Raw genomic sequence first — 17,716 nt, 5'->3', positions numbered from 1 at the left:
TTCCCAATCATTTGGTGCTCATTTTCCCCTTCCTCTCTCATTGCTGTTTCCACTATGCTTATCTATTTCAAAAATAAATGTACAAGAAGAAAATACTTTGAAAGAAAATAATATATACACAAAAAAGAAAATACTATATATGTTTATAGAAAGAATGTTCAAGGCAGAAATTAATACAATGGAACATAACAAATACTACATATTATGATTCAAGAAAAAATCCTGAAAGAAAAATTACTGTATACTATGTATTTAAACAGTACCCCATTATTGGATAAAATTAACCAAGAAGGCAAATAGTGAGAAATATGATGGTAAAATTATTGAATTTTAAAGAAAAAGCAACATTTCTTTGGCCTCCAGGAGAAATACTTAGTCAAATATAAAGGAGAGAAAAGCAAATCATTGTCAAATTTTTTGACAGAATTATTTTATGCTAGAAGATAATTATAGTAACTTCTAAAAGACATTCAAGGAGGAGAAATGTAAGCCAATGATTTTATATTTGTCCACAATCTAAAAGCTGCAAACTCTTATAAAGAAACTTGACTCATAAAGATTTAAGATGTCAGGGAATAATCAGTTATTCTGAAAAGTTTAAAGTGGAATTTGCTTTTAATAATCAGAAAGACAGAAATATATCAACTTAAAACTGGAGGTGAAAAGTAAATACATATTTATGTACAGAACTACCCAAAAAATCTTACTTTTTTTTTTTCTAACATCTTTATTGGAGTATAATTGCTTTACAATGGTGTGTTAGTTTCTGCTGTATAACAAAGTGAAGCAGCTATACATATACGTACATACCCATATGTTCTCCTCTTGTGTCACCCTCTCATCCTACCTATCCCACCCCTCTAGGTGGACACAAAGCACCGAGCTGATCTCTGTGTTACGCGGCTGCTTCCCACTAGCTATGTATTTTATATTTGGTAGTGTATATATGTCCATGTCACTGTCTAACTTCGTCCAAGCTTACCCTTCCCCCCACTGTGACCTCAAGTCCATTCCCTATGTCTGCATATTTATTCCTGTCCTGTCCCTAGGTTCTTCAGAACCATTTTTTTTTGATTCCATATATATGTGTTAGCATATGGTATTTGTTTTTCTCTTTCTGACTTACTTCACTCTGTATGACAGACTGTAGGTCCATCCACCTCTCTACAAATAACTCAATTTTGTTTCTTTTTATGGCTGAGTAATATTCCATTGTATATATGTGCCACAACTTCTTTATCCATTCATCTGTTGATGGACACTTAGATTGCTTCCATTGCATGTTTTTTTGAAATAGACTTGACTCTAGGGATAGTCTCAGGTATATAAATAAATAATAGACACTAAAATATTTATCTTTACTGTTACCCTCTCCAAAAACAAAACAATCAAATATCATAGTTGGAAAAAAGTACAAATTTTGTATTCAAAAAGATACATCTTTGGCAAATTTAGTCCTTATTTTAGAACAATCTAAAATCTCTGGTAGTTCATGATCATTTGCCACACAATTATCCACCTTAAATTTTTATGCCTGGAAATGTTTAAGCTACCAAGTTTATAAGACAAATTTTAGTATATTTTCCTCTATTAAGAGAGATCTAGAATTTGATATTCACTCTCTGTTCAGTAGATTTGAGGAAGGGTGGTGAAATATGCAGAATTGTCAACATCTCAAAATATTTCTTTTGTTACAAAATTTTCATCTTCATTGTTTCTGGATTGTTTCAATTTTAATCAGCAACCATCACATTTACAGCAACAAAAATTAGTGCTTTATTTCTTAATGTAATAAAGTACCTATGCTATTAAAGGTAATTGTTTGTAGATGATTTAATATTAAATATAAATCCCATATCACACCAAAATAATCAAAAAGCTATTTTCAACATAATTATTATTTCTCATTAGAGTCTTTCTCTGAAATTTTAAATTGAATTTCACATTGTAGTGTAAGGTAATGATTCTTAACAGGTTATTTTATTTTATAATTAAAAAAATAGTTTTGTGAATGTAATCACCTTCATGTTTTAGTTACATAGACTCTACCCCCCCACACACACATACATACACTCACACACACAAATTGAGTGCATGTAAAAACTTGTGAAATATCAGTAATGCCTATCGCCCAGTTAATTGTATTGTGCCCATATGAATTTTCTGGTTTTGGTTCTATACCATAATTAAGTAAGATGCTACCTTTAGTGGAAGGTAGATGAAGGTTGCAAGCCACCTCTCTGTACTATTTTTGAAACTTCTTGTGATTCCATAATTATGTCAAAATTAAAAAGTAAAGTAAAATTACTATAATTTTTGTGGCTATGTGAGTTACAAGAAAAAATGTTTTAAAAAATTCAATGTTCCCTTTAAGGACATACTGATTCACTCATTTTTTGAGTGTCCATCAATTTTTTAAAAAAATCTTTCTGAACAAGGAAGAATAAATAAATTCCTGGAGCAGGGCACTATTTTTATTCAAAAGCAGCCATACTGAATTTTTACTCTTTTCAGGTAAAGTTGACTTTGCATCAGTGAGGCCAGCAGATTGAAGCTTTTTAGCAGCAGGAACACTTGAACCTGTTGTAGCAGCTCACTTTGACCCCAGTGACTCCGCAGACCAGCGAACAGTCCCTCAGTGGCCTGCAGACTCACCTCGATGAGCTGATGACAAGGCTGGAGTTGCTGCAGAGGGAGGGCATCTCCAGGAGGACACAATCTGCTTCCTCTCCTGCCCCTCGTGCATGTCTTAATTTTAAGCAGCAAGGAATGAGAGGGCAGGTGATCTGGTTCTGCTTGAGGGATCCCAACCCATCAGTTCATGTCAAGGGGAAACCATTCTTCCATGCAGTGACTGTTGTGATTGACTTCTAGGAAACACTTGTGGGCACATTGCCCTGTGGCTTCACCCAGAGTAATGTCCTGTGCAAACGTGTGCCTCCATAAAAGGAGCATCTTCAACAGGAAACTGCCACTTTCATATGTTGTTAAAATCAGGCAGGGGGAGCAGTGCCTTGAACCTGGTAACAACCAGGGAAGTGGGGATGTGTCCAGTATTGGGGGCTGCAGGGCACTCTTTAGCCAACCCTGCCCTGAGGTGGGTGTTCACCTGCAACTGCCTGGTGCCTGGGTTTCTGAACACCTGCCTGTGCCCCGGGGCACTGCGCTGCACACTCATTCTTTTAAGAATAATTTCTCTTGTGAAAATAGAAATAGAAATTGATATCATATTTTAATCATTTTACATGAAAACAACATGATCACATAAAAAAAAGAATTGAAAATTTAACAGACTGGTATGAGAAAATCTTATCAGAAATAATTTTTTAAGGGCAACTTTGTTTGCCCATCTAAATTTAGGAAAAATTTATAGTATAGATGTATATATATAGTATATATAGTTCATAATAAGGTAATATAAGTTAAATAATTAAATTTCTTAATGCATAAGGAAATCTAATATTATTTCATAATATATCACATTTCTTTAATTTTCTGTGTTTTGTAGCTTTAAGCTTTCTATTCTCTTGATTTTATCTTCCAGTTTAACAAAGGAAAAACCTTATTTTGTTTAACAAAGTTATAAATAGAAGATATAAAATTAAATATTTCATAATTTTAATTATCCTTGTACTGAAAAGTATTCACCATCTTCTAAAAAGTTATCTGTCTATTGAGAGAGAAATCACTCATTATTTTCTGACTTCTGATGATGTATTAGTTTTTGTTTTTCTGAATACCAGTATTCATTAACTCTTCCAATGGATCAATTCCTGAGGAAGTAGATTTGTCATTATGATTTATAAGATGGGTATCAAAATATACAAGTAAAAAGTAAAATATTATTTTGATTATACTATTTGTATAGTCCATTTCAATTCCTCAGTTCAATTTGCATTATAATATTTAATGTGGTGTTAGTATAATTCTTTACCTTAAAAAATTATTAGTGTGTTTTGTTTCTAATATTATTGACAATAAGTCTCTCAATTCAAATAATCATATAAATTTCAGTGTTTCTGAAATTTATAGTATTCAATTTATCTTATAACGTGGTCCCTATACTTAATTTTAATATTAATTGAGAGTGAATCATGGAATGTAAATCTCTGTGAATAGTGGCACAAGTTAGTATATACAAGCTACTACATGTTGAAGGGAAAGAGTGTAAACTTGTAATAACTTCTAATTTCTTATGAATGATATGAGTTAAACACTTTTACTTCGATCACATAATCTCTATATATTTTCTCACCAAAAAAAAAAAAGTGAGCTAGTAGCACCTGTCTTGTCTAGATCACAAAGGGTTAAATACGATGACTTCAGAGACAAATTTACAATTACTTTTTTATTTTAAGTATATTCATGTGACAGAGTCTGGCTGAGTATGTGAGAATTAAAAAAAAAGAAATCACAAGAGTACAAAAAATTGAGCATCTTCTATATGCAAAGAACTGAGGTAGTAGGCATGATAGGTTTCTGAAAAGCTTGTACTTTAAAATGAGACATAATGCACAAGTGCAAAAAAGACTACAATGTAATTAGAACTACTTCCTTAAATGCTTTCATTTATAAGGTTTCTTTAATCATTCTTTCTCTAGTGACTTGATTGCTATTTACATGGCCTATTGATGAATGTATAATGTATTTTTATATGCACATTGTGTATGCAAATATAGATAGGTTAGAACTCTGCTTTTATTTCTAATTCTCAGCCTCATTTCAAAGCTTTCAATTTGTAACAAGTGAATTTACATAATCTCCCAGTTATTTACATCCCTTAACCCATAAACTCCATTAAAACATAATTATTTGGGACTTCCCTCATAGTCCAGTGGCTAATACTCCACACTCCCAATGCAGGGGGCCCGGGTTCAACCCCTGGTCAGGGAACTAGATCCCACATGCATGCTGCAACTAGAGATCCTGCTTACCGCAACTAAGACCCAGCACAGCCAAATAAATAAATAAATATTGAAAATAAATAAATAAATAAATAATGTACAATGATCCTGAAAAAAAGTTTAAAAAGACATAATTATTGATTTTTCTAATTTTAATATATCAAACATTAAACCTAAAACTTCTCTAAATAGTCTTAGTAAATAAAATTTAAAAAATCAAACATCAAGTTGTCAATAAAGTTTACACTAACTAAATCATAAGAACTACCAATAAACAGGAATAATTTCTATTGATAAATGTTTCCATGTATATATATATATATATATATATATATATATATATATATGCCTGTTGGAAATATTTATAACAAAAATCAAAATCCTGTTTCTAACTTGTGTTTGTGATTATAAATAATAACTATACATTATGCAGAAATTGTAAGTACAGATGCAAAATTAAGACATGAAAATACACTTACCATCCTGATTAACAATTTTTTATAATGTTTAAATATAGTTATAATTTTCAAAACTATATTTATATTGGAAATATTACCTCCTAGTCTACTTTTAATCATAAAGTTATTTGTTAATATTTTCCACAAGCAATGTATATATATATATATATATATATAAAATCTCATAAAATGATTACAATAACCACATATTAATCTGTAGTATTGATATGTCATGTTTATTCAACCAAACATCAAATTAACCAAGTAAAATACTGCTAATAAACATTCACAAAACTTATTTAGCCTAATCATAATACAAAGTACAATTAAGACTTGAATTGTGCTAATATGCTTCTTCTGCCTTTGATAAAGGTGCAATGTTTTTAAGTGAGTCAAATGTCTCCTTTGTTTAGGTCTTTTATATTTTGATTGGATTTTAGAGATTTGTATATTTAATTTGATTTATCTAATTTCATGGAAATTTAGCAGGTAAGCCTTGAAACAATATAATAGACAATGATGTATGATAAAATGTATGTACGTAATAATTTCTTCCTGCTTCTCAGTCTATGAAGTGTTTTAATATACATAACGTGATTTCATCACATGTAGTGTTAAAATTTATTGTCATTCCACAAATTGATATGTTTAAAAAGATTACATGATTTTTACTTTTTAAAATATGAAGTATTTTCTGGGATAATGATTAAAAAAAAACACCCAAAGCACACTCACTGCCTTTTAAATCTGTTATTTGCCTCTATACTACACAGGGTTTGCCCAAAGAAGAAACAATAATATGACCTCATCGAGAAACAATAAAGAAGAAACAATAAAATGACCTCATCGAGAAAAGTTAAAGGCAATATAGGGTAAAAAAACATATATTATTTACTTCATTATATACTAAAGCCATAAAAATATATGTTTCTATGCTTAAATTCACCTGAACAGGAACAGAAAAAAATTGTTTTGATCCATATTTTAAAGAGATAAAAGAATTTGGAGATTTTCAGGGAGTGGGAGGTTTGAAGATGGGAATTAACAAAACCAAGTTTGGCAAATCTGGGAGAGTCAACATTGCATCATAAACTTAGTGGGCTAAGATTTGATAGGTAGTCAATAGGGGACAGATGAAGGGGAGTCTGAAAGATTTAATCCTTCCATTTGGTGAAACATGACTGGAGATAATTATCCCTGAAAATATAGCATCTTATAAGATGTTAGCAAGAGAAGATATAGATAATAATGTATATTTGTATCTTCAAGGCTTGATCCATATTCATATATGTGTGACGGGCTTAGTTACTTCTTCTGTTATTTGTACAGAGTGATTGTAAAGGGATTTATTTTCCTCCTGCATTGAGAAATTCTGGAATGATTTCTACAGGAGTAGGAGCATTATCTACCCCCCCAGCACTGGAGACTATCATTAGTTTCAGTAGTTTCAAAGGACATTTTTTTCCTTCTTTTTACCATTTCTACAAATATCAAGTAAAAGATGTTTTAGCTTTTCTCCATCAAGTGAGTACTCAACACATTGCCATTACAACTGGTCACACTGTGAATACCTGAAGAACAAAGCTGAATACAAATAACATCTAATGATTCACATTTATTAAAATGATTCCATCAGCCTCTTCTACTTTATTTTACCAGAGAACTCTTTCTGTTGTTCAGAAAAAAAAAAAAAAAATTATGACAGGGTAGATAATAACAATCCTGTGTCAGTGTTCCAGAAAGTTACTTCTTTCAGCTTCTAAGAGGAAACCTGCCTTTCTAGAAAACAAACTGCTGTTGGGGTGTGTTCTTTTGTCCTACCTTGGAAGATAAGTGTGCTCTTGTGATTTAAACCTCAGGAGTTGAGAATTTCTCTCAAGAGAAAGAGTTTAGAGGTGTTATGACCAGGTGTGACTGCATCTGTGCATGCTTGCATGTCTTTTTATCTCATTGATTTTTCACAATTAGCCCCAGGATTAGTTTGACTTGTAAAAGTCCTGAACTAAAAAGTTCCTTTTGAAATAACAATGTCTTTGTGGGTTTTTTCCTGTCTTAAAGACTAGATCATTCCCCCCCCCCCCCCCGCTACCATTCATTAAAGATTAATGAGCAATAATTAATTATTAATTACTGGGAGGAAAGATTACATGCATTTGCCTTGGGCTTGACAAGCTGTCAAGGATTTCTGCAAAGACTGCCAGAATCCCGAGTTCCAGAGAAGGTGTGACACTGAACACTAAAACTTAAGTGACATTTCTAAGAACTGGAGAAAAAGCATGTGAACAACAACAACAGAAAATTTCTCTTTGTTTGTCTTTTACATGTGAAAAAGAGCAGAAGAATGATGAGGATTTTTTTTGCACTGTTTAAAAGGGTCATATTAATTGCATATCATGTAAGAATTCCTTATAACAGTGCCCAAAAGGAAATGATTACTAACAGCAGTAATCAGAAAAAAATCATTAATTACTTATTTTTTAATATTTTCTAGTAAATAAAGATAAGTGTTCCTGCAAATAATAATAATGCATTTAAAGCTATATTTAGATATGAAAAATCTCAAGAACACTGATGATAATTGTGTCTGAAACTCAAACAGAACCGAGAATCTAGCACATTAGTCACACTTTAAAATTTAATTTCTGTATTCAAGATCTGCTCAACTGAATAGAAAATGAGATATTTTGCTATTCTGAGTAGGAGTCCAGCTTAACTAAAAGTTTTTTTTTTTTTAGTCAAGTTTCCTATGAGATCTTTCAATTCTTTTTTTTTTTTTTTTAAATTTATTTATTTTTGCTGTGTTGGGTCTTCGTTTCTGTGCGAGGGCTTTCTCTAGTTGTGGCAAGCAGGGGCCACTCTTCATCACGGTGCGCGGGCCTCTCACTATCGCGGCCTCTCTTGTTGCGGAGCACAGGCTCCAGACGCGCAGGCTCAGTAGTTGTGGCTCACGAGCCTAGTTGCTCTGCGGCATGTGCGATCCTCCCAGACCAGGGCTCGAACCAGTGTCCCCTGCATTAGCAGGCAGATTCCCAACCACTGCGCCACCAGGGAAGCCCCCTAAAAGATTTTTAATGGTAGCAAAATGTGTCTCTTTGATTTGAAAAAATGGATTATTTTGAACTATATTTTTTATCACTGTGAGGAAATCTGTGCAGATCACAGCAAAACATCCTACTTCACTCTTGTTTGCATCAATTTAATGTAAAAGGATGCTTTATTATGAATTGCTAATTTTTACCATTTAAAATATTTCATAAATTAATATTTCTAGAATAATTTTATTCCTATATTTACTAAATTCACCGTATAGTTGGCATACTATCTATTTTCTTATTCTTAAACAAAGACAGGAACAGATTAACACTTGAACTTCCTTTACACAGGAAATGTAGCAAAGAATATTTTAACATATTACAAGTGTTAATGTTTTATACTCATGGGCCATTTGTGTTATAAATAATAGGAAATAAGGCTAAAAGTCCCAGAAAGATCAATTATAACCAATTACAAATTTTGTCTAACAAGGTATACGTTATATTTATGTGTTTGTATAGCATATAACTTTTATCAACATGGGCAAAATAAATGTCAGCACAATTTTTCAGAAGAAAAATTCAGAAAAACTAGCATAAAAATATTGTGCCAATTTCTTGCCATCTCCATCAATTTCTAGAACAAACTCATCTAAACGTATGCTTATCATTGCCTCCCATTAAACCTGCACATTTAAATTATGCTCTTGCAACACTGTAGGTTTTTTGGCCCTTGGAACTATACTGATTTCTTACTATTCCATTATTTTTATATTTTAAGCCTCCTCTTCTCATGCCCTTATTTTGCTATATCATTACCCTGTATAATAATGAATGTGGCTAAAGCGTACAATGAATTAATATGAAAGATCTCATATTCTGGGATCCTTAGGTGTTGTATCTTATATAGAAGCTAAAAGACAATCCAGGCCTTCAGTAATTTGACTGTAAGTAGTAATGAGTTAGAGGGGCTTACCCAACTGTGATCCACTGAAACAAAGAACAAAGCTTTGAGATACTTTGGCTTATCCTGAGCCTCCTGTTTCAGAAGTGCTATAACCAAATGATGACATTTTTGCAGAGACACAGAAATTTGGGTTTATTTTCAGAATCTCTTGTATCAAAAGCTGACTGTCTGATCTGCTTAAGGCCTCTTTGTCTTTCAAAATCAAGAACTGAGAAATCTGTTTCTTACATGCATTCTAGTTGAGAACAGATAAGATCTGGATACTGTCTTTAAGACTGAGAATTTTAGGCACTGACATTGGTCTTTCAATTACCTATTAGACACCAGATATAAAGTCTTTCAGTGTGAAAAAACAGCTTGCTTTTCTGAATGGCTGTGAAAGTTTAGAAAAGTTACTTTATGTAGAGCAGGATTTCTCAATCTCAGCACTATTGATATTTTGGGCTGGATAATTCTTTGGGAGGCTGTACTGTGCAATGTAGGATATTTAGCAGAATCTCTGTCCTCTACCTACTAGATGCCAGTAGTAGCCTACCTGCTCGCTCCTCAGTTGTGTTGTGCTAAGTTTTTGCAACTAATACTTCTTCAGACATTGCCAAATATCCCTGGGAGGAGGATTTTGGGCAAAACAACCCACAGTTGAGAAACACCAAAGTAGCGTAATACTCTTGTAGCTTTATCACTGTGTTTACTGTAGCTTGTTTGAAGAATTCTTCAAATTCCAGGGTCTGAGTACTACAAAGTCCCAGAGAGAATGCAAGATAAAATCTAAGAAATCTACAACCTCTTTCTGACAAATGTGACAAATAGAATTCATATAAAAACATTGGGCAACAATTCATTCTTTCTGTTTACAGGTTTTTATTATCTTTTTTCTTACAGGTGTTTACACATATATATTCTGGGTGGGTTGAAGTTACTGCCAGTTCTCTGTTTGTCTATAAGAAGAAAAGCCTTTACCCCTTTCTCAAGAAAGCAGTGTAATTAGCCAATTACACTGGTGTATTTATAATTGCAACAATATGTAACTGTGGACAGATTTGGGGGACATTCTTGGAAATTACTTATTCATTCAAATCTGTCATTCCTGTGTACTGAAGAAACAAGTTATCTTAAATAGAGAGATTCTTCATCATAAAGAAGAAAAAATATAAATGGGTACCAAGCTAGCAACTAAATGTAATAAAATCGAGCTATGGACATTTCTGTAAAGCATTTTTAATGATTAATAAATGAAGATTTACATCTGTATACAAATTTATATAATAACCTTAAGCCTGGTGAATTATTGGACAAATAAGACTCAATTGAAAATTTTGTTTAAAATTGCACTAAATGTATTTTTCTTCAGAGTTTAATATATAATGCTATGTAAATTTAATTTTATATAGGCTTTGAGATTATTTCCTAATGAAAAACCTAATTGTTCTGAACTTCCTACAGTTTTCTTACATTGAATTAATGGGTCAGAAAAGTTATCAGTGTTTCCACAAAACATTTAAAGTCATGAGAATGTAAACATATGTGTTCAAATAAATTGACTTACAAAAATCAATGTCTATATCAAACTGATTATTTCTGGTTAACTTAACTACTTCAAGAGCTGTTTATGCAAAATTTGTCATAGTTATTCTTATGACAAACATATAGAAGAATCATGATGCTGTAAAATGTAAACTTAAATAAGATTTCCTAGATCCTTTAATCGCTTTAAAATCTTGGGTTAATATTTGAAATGAGTTAATTAACAAATCACCTTTGGTTTGGTGAAAAACATTTAAAGAAACTTAAAATCATAAAAAAAAAAAGAATAATAGATCATGGAGAAGGATCTTTGCTTCCTTTTATAGATAGTACATGTATTGAAGTGAATGCCTGTCCTTGTACGATAAGTGTAAGGTCAATTTGATTTTGAAACTAAGCTTTAAATAACATTGCCTTCTAACTACAAATATTTGTGTGTGTATATGTATGTATTTGTATATGCACTTATATTTGTATGCACTTATGTATGTGTATGTTTAAAATACCAATTTAAAAGCTTATTAAAATTAATAATTTAAAAAATTGTATGTATAATAGAAAGAAGAGGATAAGCAGTTTGAACTTGGCTTTGAATATTTAGTCTACTGTTAATAAATGGTAATAATAAGTATTATTATTGCCTCATTGAAATACCACCTCACAACTATTAGGATAGCCACTATTTAAAAAATGACAGCAAATAACAAGGGTTGGCTAGGATTTGGAGAAATTGGAACACTTATGCTCTGTCGGTGGGAATGGGAAATGGTGCAGCTGCTATGTAAGACACTATAGTGGTTCCTCAAAAATTAAAAATAGAACTACCATATGATCTAGCAATCCCACTTATGGGTGTACACAAAAAGAATTGAAAGCAGGGTTTTGAAGAAATATTTGTACACCCATGATCATAGCACCATTATTCACAATAGCAAAAGTTTAAAGCAACTTAAGTGTTCATCAACAGATGAATGGATAAACACAATATGGTATATTCATACAGTGGAATATTATTCAGATTTAAAAGAAAGGAAACTATAACACACACGACAACATATATGACCTTGCAGACATTAGACTAAGTGAATTAAGCCATTCACAAAAGGAAAAATACTGTATGATTTCACTTATATGAGGTATCGAGAGTGACCAAATTCAGAGACAAAAGGTTGAATGGTGATTGCCAGGGGATGGGGGTAGCTGGGAATGGGTAGCTATCATTTAATGAGCATGAGTTTCAGATTTGCAGGATGAAAAAGCTCTGGTGATCTGTTTCACAATTATATGAATATACATAACACTACTGAACAATGCACTTAAAAATGGTTAAGATGGTAAATTTCGTTATGTATATTTTACCACAGTTTTTAAAAAGTCATTATTTACATTCTGTATAATCTGCCCATTTAGAAGTTTCTTTTCTCATTATAATATCTTATTCCAAAAGCCTAATGACTTTAAGTTTATATTTATCATGCTTTTAAAGTACTTTTTTGAAAAATATGAACAGAAGTTTCTCATGTCTGCAAGAGCTGATGTTATTTTAATGAGGCTACTAAGCCAAACCATTCACCTGCGCTCCACTTTTTATGTTGTTTCTTTTGCCTCACTCTACATTTAGGAAAGTAAAACTGCTGAGGTGGAGGTGTTTTTAACACTAAAAGTAATCTTTGTTCTCCAAAGCGGCCAAAATATGAAAGGCTTGTTCTTCAACTTGTAAACCCTAGCTTGGTACACAGAAGCAAGAAGAAACTTAGAAAGATGTAGGTATATTTTCTAATTCTTATTTAGCCACACTGTTTATTTAAGCCATAATGGGATAAAAGGTATCAGTAAAAAAAGAGAAACTCATCCTATAAAGCTCATCAATTTTATACCAATAAAAATGATGTTAAGAATATATTTTATATATATATATATATATATATATATATATAACATATATGTTAGTTTTAACTAACAGACCCAGGAGATTTGGTAAGGGCCTCACTGTATCTATCTACCAAATAATTTAAAAATTGTTATTTATTATATCAACATGGGAGTCCATTTTCTCTAAACTGATATTAAGAGTTGATCTGAAAATAATAATAACAACCAGTCACTTTTTTTTTCTTTCCATAAACAGGTTGTTTCTGTTCTCCTGTCATGTTGTATCACTTTACCTTCTGAATTGGGGTTTCCACGGGGGGAAATATCAAAAGAGAATTTCAGAGAAAAGTACTATAGCAAGTACCTTTGATTATTAATATTGCAAAAACCAGATTTCTGGCATCGTTACTGAACCCATGTTAGGCTGCCTGCCACTCATAAACCAAGAATTTGAGAGGCAAGTGTCAGTAGAAAGGAAAAGTGCTTTAATCAGAAAGCTAGAGATCTGATGAGGTGGTGGACTCATGTCGAGACAGCAACTACAAAGATTCTGCTCAGCCATGACAGTTTTTAAAAGGAAAAACTGGTGCGGGGGTGAGAATCTTAGTGTATCATTGAGGCAGGAGTTTGGGTTCTGCATCATTCTCCACTGAGTGCAGACTGGCTGACTCTCTTCAGATGTTATCTTGCCTACATGACCTGTCTGCAGGATTGCTAAGGGGGTGGTTAGGGGTACAGAGCTAGTCATTTTTTAACTGCTTAATTCTTCATTCTTATTTCTTTTTATCTAGGAAAACAATCAACAGTTTAGACAAGGCATGGTGTGCATTCAGGAGAGCATAAGTCAGGAGTTAGTTTCAATTGATTAGCGATCTCATTCCTATAATTAGGTTCTTTTAAACTTAGAGGGGAACAGAAATGGGAGAACAGAAAAGGGGCAAAAGAGCTTCTCAAGACCTACAGGACTCTTTTCCAAAAGCAGATGACTTTGTGAAAGCAGAATCAAGATACAAAATCCAGTGGATTTGGATTAATCATATAGGAATGAATGAAACTCCTTAGGGAAATTGTCGGTGATAATTTATTTTGAAATGTGGTTCCTTTTTCTGCTATAAAGTATAAGTTTCATTATATTTTTTCCCAGAGGGTAGTTTTTCTTCAGTCTTTAAGTACTCAACTCCTTACAAAGGTCTTTGGCAGAAGTTGTGGGGCAGCACCTGAAGGTCTAAGGTGGGGTGAGGTGTTGGTTCCTGACTACCTTGCTGTGAATGAACTCATATAGTAATGTAGCATCACAAACAGCTTGGGAAGCACACAGGCATCAGTGATACTCATTTTGGAATATCCCAGATGGCTGTGGCCTCTACTATGTTTCAAATGATGAACTTAATGACCTTTCCTTGGGCAGGCAGAGGTGCTTTCTCACATGGCTGTTGTTCTTTTTCTTTTCTTTTCTTTTCTTTTCTTTTTTTTTTTTTTCTTTTTTTTTTGTCATCTTGGAAGCAAAGACCCAAGAAAAGATGAGATAAATTTTTAATACACTATTTTCTCATGAAAATTTGGGGAAAAAAAATATTTGTTTTCTATATTTTACCTCAATTTATCAGATAATAGAAACAGAAAACTGGAGTAAAATCTTCTTTGGATAGCATCCCATTTTAACAAATATCTCAGGATTCATGAAATGTGGCTGTGGGAAATCTTAATGCAGATTATAAGATTAAAAAAAAAACATTTAGGGATATAAAGAAATGACTCTATAGAATTAATTTACTGGCCTTATCTGCCAACACCTCAGAATAGTGACCAATAATACACACAAAGCTTTCCCTCAGGCTCTTTATTTTCATGACAATATGGTTATTTACATATGTTTAAAGGACACATCCTCATTTTTACCACCGTGCTCTATTGCTAGTGGAGCCCCAGACTTAGAGTTGGCACAAATATAAATCATGGCTTTGTAAAGCCACAAGATAGAAGTTAACCTTGCATCCTTAATATCCGTTGACTTTATACTTACTGATAATACAAAGCATATTAATTAACACAACTTTTTGCATATATGTAAATGAATTAGTCAGATACAATAGAATAGACACAATATATTGCTTAAATTCACAGACTACCTTAAGTAGACACTGCTGAATTAGTGTAATATTATAAGTTTTTGTAGAATTATTGTTGGTAATTTTAATTGCACATGTATGATATTAATTGAATCTATGTCTAATTTTCACTACCCATTAAAATGGTGTGAAGAAAAGGTAAAGTCAGAAATATTTTAAATGATATTAGCACAAGAACACAACAAACCCACTTTATTTGTGATCAGGAATAATGCTTAGGTATTATTAAGATCACAGGTTTCATTGTTGAGGATAAACTAAATCTGGGTGGGAAAAAGGCAAATATATTAATGTGTGACCCTTTCATTATTCTTCAGCATTTTCTATTAAGTCCAGCAAAGGGTCATCTGATTCTCAAGAAATGTAACTTTTTTTTTCAATACTTACTATAGGGTATGAGTTTTAAACTATTGAGAGAGAGAAAGGTTAATTTAAGAAGGTTTAATATGTTTACTTTTTTTTTTCCTGTCTAACATAGAAGATACCAAGACATTAGGTTTCTGTTGTCTGCTGCACATTATCCAGGTTTGTATCTAAATTAGCTTTGGAAGATTATTATCCATCTAGTCTTTCCCAATTTCTACACACTTTGAGAGGAAGGCACCCTTTGTGGCAGATTCTTTTTTCCAGGGAGTTTTATATCACACAGATTGGAAGACAGAGATAGTGTCTTTTTCTGGAATAAAGTGAAAGGGATTGTTTATTAACAATTTTGAAAGGTAATGACGGTGTCTCCCTCTGTAGCAAAGAGCAGGCATGATTATTGCCCATTATCAAAAGATTGGGGATCTCTATAACAAAATTCTCTGTCATGTAACCCACTGTGTGGATCTAAGACTGCCTTAAGGTGACCCTCAGCTTGGCTAAACTTTAGACAGTCTTCTTCCAGACTCTAGGCCCTAGATCTCCCTTTTCTTAGAGAATTTACTTTAGAAAACTCTTCTTTGCCCCATTGAAATGTAAATCTTCTAGTCTTTTTCCAGGTTTACAACCATCTTTCTCAAGGACCTAGGAGCCATCCTTTTGAAAATGGAATAATCAGAAAGATAGACCCCCTATCTCCCCAGTCACTGTGGAAGGGTAGGAGGCTGATTTAGAAAACACCAATTAACAAACAGAGTTGGCCTCATCACATTGCCACCTCCCAGGTAATGTCCTGAAGCGCTTTTCCACCAACTTACCACAGCACTTAAAAACTCTCATCCTTTTTCTTTCAGTGGAATAGAGTTCAATCTTTCTCCCTTATTGTAGTAGACTTGCTATTTTTCCCGACACCTTGTCTTGGGATTGAGCAAAGATGTTATTTTGGCTCCTCAGGAAAGATTGCAAAGAAGAAAACCTCTGGCTCCCATATGGAGATTGTGCCTGGGATTCATTTTTTCTACCCCTTTTACAATAGTCTGAATAAAGTCTGCCTTGCCTGTTAAACCTACCTAGTGCTATTTTTCTTTGACACATCCAACTTTTATCATATTGCCTTGTGTTGGTAATGGAGCTCATAGAATTTTTTTTAAAAATGCTTTATTCTGATTCCTGATATTTCTGTGAGTAATTAACTGTCCTCTGTCTTTGACCAGAGAGTCTCATGTGTTCTATAAGTATCCATGAAACTGTAGCAAAGCTAAGTTGTTAGCTTGCAAGTAAGACAAAATTATTAGACTCTTCACAGTTCTTGAAACTAGCAATCATATTTCAGCATTTCTCTCCACATTGACTATATAAGTCCTAGTTCCTCATATCCAATTTTAATAAGCTATGCCATCCTGCTAGTTCCCTCATTAATGAGTTGAATGTGACATTGACACATGCTCATTATCTATTTGTATGACAGTGAGGATTTTAACAATTTGAGAACTGTGCTCTTCTTATAGTGTTAATATGCCAATGTGCACCTATCATTTTCAATGACCTAGTTCACACAAGGGATATCTTAAAAAGATGTATAGCTGTTTAGACACCATAGGATATGGGAGAAATTCAGTTCCATAATTTTCTCAGCCTGTTCACTTGCAGGAGGCAAATTCAAATAAGATATTTCACTATGCCTCATCTGTCTGCAAGTAGTAATCTCCTACTGCTTTTATTAAACATTAAAAAGTCATAAAATTATTCCTTTTGTGCTAAGTGATGTACTTGATTTTTAGTTCTTAAGACATTTTACTAAATGCCTTTGTGTGTGTTCCATGATGAGACAGCAACTAGTTTCTCAGTATCTACTATGCACTGAGCTACTCATTGAGGATATAGTAATAAACAAGAAAAGCCTATATTAATGGATTTATAAAATATATAGATGTTTTCATTTGGTGAGGAGTCAAAAAATATATTTTAAAATGTAAATAATGATGGACAAAACAAAACTAATTTTTCCTTAATATAATCTAGCCATCTGGCAGAGATTCCAGGTGGTAAACACTGCCATAGAAAGGAGCATACTCAGAACAGAAACATAAATCTTTGTTTTGTTCAAAAGGCATAGATAAATAAATGATACCAATTCCACACAATCTCTTCCAAATAGAAATAGAGGAAATAATTCCTAAATCACTCTATAAGGCCAGCCTTGCCCTACTATCAAAATCAAATAAAGATATTACAAGAAAGAAAAAGTACAAACCAATATCTCTCATGAACACAGATGAAAAAGAAATAAACAAAAATACAAACAGAAAAAAATAAATGCAAAATGCAATAAATGAAAAACCAAACACGAACAACAGAATAAACATACCTCAACAAAATATTAGGAGAACTGATCTAACAATGTACAAACTTAAATTTATACCATAACAACATGGGATTTATTCCAGGTATTCAAGTCTGGTCACAC

This window comes from Aethalodelphis obliquidens, unplaced genomic scaffold (genome assembly GCF_003676395.1).
Source record: "Aethalodelphis obliquidens isolate GAN/ISIS:26980383/991018 unplaced genomic scaffold, ASM367639v1 scaffold16, whole genome shotgun sequence".
NCBI classification, from domain to species: Eukaryota; Metazoa; Chordata; class Mammalia; order Artiodactyla; family Delphinidae; genus Aethalodelphis; species Aethalodelphis obliquidens.
Note: the sequence above shows the minus strand (reverse complement) of the source record.